The following is a 5,734-nucleotide window of genomic DNA, read 5'->3' as shown; positions in this document are numbered from 1 at the left end:
GATAGAAATATGAGAGGGTGCTCATGTCACCTCTCAACAGTTTACAGTTTCGTGAGGCCGGTCAGCACACGGGGGATCGGACAGCTTTGGGCGTCGTTGTTGTGATGAAGACGTCCAACGACACCCCGTGCTTTTGTTCACTGCCAGGTCTGGTTGGTTGGTTTGTGGGGGTTGAAGGAACCAGACTACAAAGGCCATCGGTCCCTTTTTCCATGATCATGAAACACCCACAAGGAAGAGAAACAAGCAACAGAAATGACAAGGGACGACACAAAACAAAAAAGACAAAGACCAGAAAAGAGGAATTAAAAGCACACAGAGTATTACAGTGATTGCCCGACCATGGAAACAAAAAAAAGAAAAAACCAACCACCAAGAGACACACTAAAAACCTCTATCTAAAACCGAAGGCCAAAGGCCAGACTCAACACAACAAAAGAGACAAACCCTCAGATCGAGCGATAAAAGCCCCCTGCTCAATAAAACTCAAAACTAAGCCTGCCATTGCATCGTCATCCGATAAAAGTGCAGGGAGCGTATCAGGCAGCGCAGACGTCTGCCTGAGCGCAGTTAAAAGCGGACAGGCCAACAAGATGTGGACCACTGTCAACGCTGATCCACAGCGACATACAGGTGGGATCTCGTGGCGCAATATATGACCGTGTGTCAGCCAGGTGTGGCCAGTGCGTAGCCAGCAGAGTACATCGGAGTCCTTGCGAGAGGCCCGCAAGAAGGAGCGCCCCACACCGGTAGTCTCCATGACGACCCGAGGTTTACTGGGTGAAGGCAGGGTGCGCCATTCATCACTCCAGGTACCAAGTACCTTCTGCCGCAAAACTGACTGGAGATCACACTCCAAAAGGCCAATCTCCAGGACCGGTGCACGGACAGGCTGTTTGGCCAGAGTGTCAACATATTCATTAGCCGGTGTGACGTCCCTTCCCTCCTTCTTCACTCATCGGGAGGAGACGCGACTCGTAACGATGTTCGTCCCCGTCGGTATGACGTGGAACAGCACCTGTAACTCTCGTAAGAACAAAACGCCTCTCGTGGTTTACAAATATTCTGTTATCTGTTCGCAACAGCCTTCTCAACTTGTGCGAACTGGTAAACTGCAATCGTTTTTTTTATTTTTATGCTCGGTTAGTTCCGTGACGAAATAAAATCTTGATTCTTGATTTCATCATTACGTTAATTTTTCATATCATACATAGCGAGGATGAAATTTTGTTGTCTACTATTCCGCTGCTATGGTGTTGCTACGTCAAGTTATTAACAACGGTCCGACGTAAATCCAGAGATAACTTACGTTGGAGTAACTGTTTTTTTTTAATACGCCCTAATACTGATTTAAACTAATCACTTTTCTCTGTCCATTATTCATGTACTCACTTAGTCACTTAAAATGTTTAAATAGTCAATCAACTTGCATTAATACACATTGTATTGTCCGTTTAATGAGTTAGGTGACATGTAAGATTTATCTTTTGACTCAGATTTTATTGTTCTTTCTGTAATTAATTGTTTGTCCCTACAACACACGCACACTGATATATCATTCAAGATTAACCTCTATTCAATTCAGTAACCGTGATGCTGACGACAATTTTTGACTAATCGGCGTACTTGTCTTTCTTCGTGTCTTCGGTTTATTGTGTCCTACTCCAGACTACGAATGGTTTTTCTGTCGTTGATCCATTGCTCTCAAGGTTTGTAACCGTTCATCAGTACGAAGGCTAAGTCCGATAAACCAATATCTAACACTCGTCTTACTATACAGTCGCGTTGAGAACGGTAAAGATTAACTTTCATCAGTCGAATGACTGAGCAGTACTTCAGTCTCTACCTCACGAATTATCAAACTTCCAAAACTGAAACAATCTAATAGCGTTTGCGTCCAGACAACTATCGCAAATTTTCGATGCGGCTACAACGCTCTTCCATGGTAAACTTTATCTTTGACTGAATTACTTTCTTAGATTTAACCTTCGTTCATATGATTCTGAATTTATTCTATAGATGTTTGATAAAGAATCTATGATAATCGTTTCCTTTTATCTCCCCTTTTTGTATGCTGTTCTCAGTATTTTAATGATATAGGTGTTAATCAAAATGTTACCAGTGTAGATTTTATCGTCAATAGTTGCCATCGCTGTCAAGATGACTCACTTCCCTACTTTAAGTTTCCACAAAGTTTGTTAATTGGGGTTTTCTGTCCTTGGGGAGTTACACCGGGATGCCGACATGACCCGGGGTCCACATAAAAACCACGTAGTGGCCGCAACAGGCAAGAGTATGGATGGACTCCTGGATACCCATCACCAGACGAGAGCGAGGAAAACACTACTTCATAGCTCGTAAACAGCTCAGGGAGTCACTACAGATAACAAGGGACTCACCTGAGCAGGAGCGAATATACTCTAGGGCGCGAGAGATGGCTACCAGCTCGGTAGTGAAAACACTGCAGCCAGCTGGCAATGAGTGTTATTCAGAATGATCTCCAAGAGTAATAGCATAACCAACTCGACCAGCAACCATCGAACCGTCGGTATAGACCACGTCAGAGCCGTGAAGCGCGGCAAGTATGGAAAGAAAGCGGCGGTGGAGGGCCTTAGGAGGGACTGAGTCCTTCGGGCTCTGTGCCAAATGCAGCTGAAGGCATGGGCGGGCTACACACCACCATGGGGGTACCCTTGTATGGGCCTGGAAAAGAGATGGGAGAGGGAAAACTCAAGCCCAGAGAGAACCCGGACACTCTGACCGGGGCCGCCGTTCTGGAAGATGGACGACCGAGTTAGGGAACAGGAGATGGTAATTTGGATGCCTGGGCAAGCTACAAACATGTGCAGCATAAGTTGCCAGTAGTCGTTGGCGCCGGATCCGCAATGGAGGAACACCAGTCTCCACAAGTATGCTGTTTACAGGGCTTGTGCAGAAAGTTCCGGTTGCAAGTCGGATCAACCCCAGCATGGAAGGCCATACCAAACCATAAGCCAGGCTCCCACAATCGAGACGGGACTGAATCGACGCCTGATACAGTCGTAGAAGGGTAGACCGATCGGCACCCCAGCTGGTGAAAAAATGTGGAACGCTTCAGGATTTTGCGTTTCATCCCTGTGCAGGGGCCATGCTAATCTTCTCTCTGTCGTTCCAATTTTAGTATAAGTACCGCCGAAGCGAGTACCTGCCAGGTCTCTGTACTCTTTCTGTAAGTGCCTGTGGATATCTGCTCTGATTTTCCGCAAAAAAAAAAGAAAAATAAAAAAAAGAAAAACCTCAATGACAGCTCTCTGCTTGGAACACGCCTCCGTTATAGACGCCATTTTGAAGGCTATGTATAGCGCCACCGCCTATCGGAACTTCATAAAACTACATGGACTGAAGCGGAAATTTATCACCATGTCCCACACAAACTCTGCATTTTTTTTCTTTTCAACCAAAATTGGTCGAGAAAAAATGTGTTACATTACTTATTGGACGCCCCTCATAGTTCTTTGTTCGTAAGATTTACAGTGCACTTCGATTAAAAAAGAAGCTAACTGAGCTTTTAAATCTGATAGAATCTGACAGGGAACCCATAAGGGCCTGGAGTCTTGTCCAGTGATCACATCTCCGGCGGTACCTCGCCACGAGTACTGCCCTTCGATTAGTGTTTTCATGCACTAATTGAAGCGTTAGGGTTGCAGGTGCCAGCCATCCAGCCGTCCAGCCGTCCAGCAGTCCAGCCAGCCAGCCAGCCAGCCAGCCAGCCGAGCAGCAGCGGTCCAGCTGAGCAGCAGTGGTCCAGCCAAGCAGAAGCAGCAGCAGCAGCAGCGGTCGCAGCAGTCCAGCCGGCCAGCAGCGGTCCCGGCCAGCAGCCAGCAGCGGTCCAGCCAGCAGCAGCATCAGCAGCAGCGGTCCAGCCAGCAGCAGCAGCAGCAGCAGCGGCCCTGACCCCGTCCGTGGCAGCAGCAGCTGCGGCGTTCCTGCCAGCCGTCGCCATGTCAGCCCCCACCACCACTGCCACTACTACCACCACCACTGCTATAGTGTATACTTCACCCTCTGCCGCCACCACCACCACTACATGGTGTGCCCAGTCGCACCCCCCCTTTCCATCCCTCCTCTTCTAACTCTCCCTTCTCCCTCGCTCTTTGTCGCCCTCTCCCCAGCTTCTTCCTCCCGCTCTCTCCCTCTGATCCTTTCCCCCCACTCCCCCAGCCTGTCACTGCAGCTCCAGCTAGGGTGGTGGCCCGACGAGCCACTGTCCATGCCCAGCTCTCCCCACCGCCTTCGCCATCACCGCCACCGCCGTCGCCGTCGCCGTCGCCTTCACCATCACAATCTTCAGCGCCGACTACTGCGTCCACGCCAGGACCTGCCACTTCCTGCCACCTCCCTATAGCTTCCGTCCCTCATATCACCACCCACCCTTCCGTCGCCATTAAACGCCCTAGTGGCACCCCCACCTCCTCCGTTCCCAAGAAGGCCCCGCCCCATCCTCCTTCCCCCCCCCCAGGATGCCATGGATGTCTCCCCGCCTGGCCCTGCTCCCTCCGCCTCCTCCTCTTCCTCCCCCCCTCTTTATACTAATACCTCCTCTCCCATCCCGATCCTTCCCTTCTCGATGCCCGGAACCTCTCCCTCCTCCTCCGCCAACACTTCCCTGGTGCCCCCATCACACTCCTCACTCCCAGACAGGATTCAGTTCTCATCTCCGCCCCCAGCCCCACCCTCCATACTGACATCCTCTCCTGCTTCCCCATCACACGGTTTCGCCCCAACGCCTCCCTCATCCCTGCTCCTTCTCAATCTCCTACCTGCCAACCCCAACCCCCTCGTCGCCTGCCGACCCTCACCACCGTGATCACTCGGCTTAGTCCGACGATCAGGGAGGAGCAGGTGTTGGCGGAGCTCAAGGCACTTCCCTAGCTGGAGGTGCGAGCGGTCCTCCGCATTTTTAACTCTGCCGGCCCCACCCGCCTTATGCGGGTTTTCTCCGAGGACGCCCCCTCCATTGACCGTCTCCTGAAGGAGCGTGCCCTCCTCTTCAACCAACGATGTAAGGTTGACCCCTCCCATTCCCCTCCTCAATCCCTTTGCTGCCAGAGGTGCCTGCGCTACAACACACACCCAACAGCTGAGTGCCGCGAGGCCCTCTCCTCCCCGTGTTGTAAGCAAGCGCACTTCCTCCAGCAGTGCCCCAGCCTTCAGTCCCCTCCCTCCTGTAGTACCTGCAATGTCCCCCATCCCACCTACTCCCAAAAATGTAAAGCCTGACCCCCTCCGACCACTCCTGAACTCACCGTCCCTGTCCACCCTCTGAACGCCCCCACCCCTCCTAGCAATTCCCTTCGTCCCCCCCCCCCCACCGCTGAGGAAATCATCAGGTTCCTCACCATTGTCCTGCAAAACATCCACCCTTTCCAGCGCCCTCACACCCTCCAACAGGTCTCCCTCGCCGTCCGTTCCATCTTCCACCTAAAAATGTATGCCACTTACTCCCACAACCAGGCCCATTTCACCTTCTCCCGTCTCAACACCCTCGTCTAAATCCCTGTCATAGCGCAACAGCACCGTATCCTGTTCAACAACATCCGTTCCCTTCCCTCCAACAAGAACCTCTTCATGCACACCCTTGCAACCCACCGCGTGGATGCCTTCCTCCTCAATGAAACCTTCCTCCAACCCCACCACACCATCCACACTTCGCCCTACCTTCTCCACCGCTCCAATAATCCCCTCCCGATTGCGC

The 5,734-nt window shown here is 51.4% G+C and overlaps 1 non-coding gene across 1 annotated transcript; it reads right to left on the bottom strand.

Annotated features, from left to right (window-relative positions):
* Nucleotides 1-3,077: 3,077 nt before the first annotated feature.
* On the bottom strand, nt 3,078-3,184 carry LOC126261379 (U6 spliceosomal RNA). The gene has a single exon (XR_007546691.1). It is a non-coding gene; the product is annotated as a U6 spliceosomal RNA (small nuclear RNA).
* Nucleotides 3,185-5,734: the final 2,550 nt, after the last annotated feature.

Source organism: Schistocerca nitens, chromosome 5, assembly GCF_023898315.1.
Source record: "Schistocerca nitens isolate TAMUIC-IGC-003100 chromosome 5, iqSchNite1.1, whole genome shotgun sequence".
NCBI classification, from domain to species: Eukaryota; Metazoa; Arthropoda; class Insecta; order Orthoptera; family Acrididae; genus Schistocerca; species Schistocerca nitens.
Note: the sequence above shows the minus strand (reverse complement) of the source record. Positions and strands in the feature narration are given on the sequence as shown.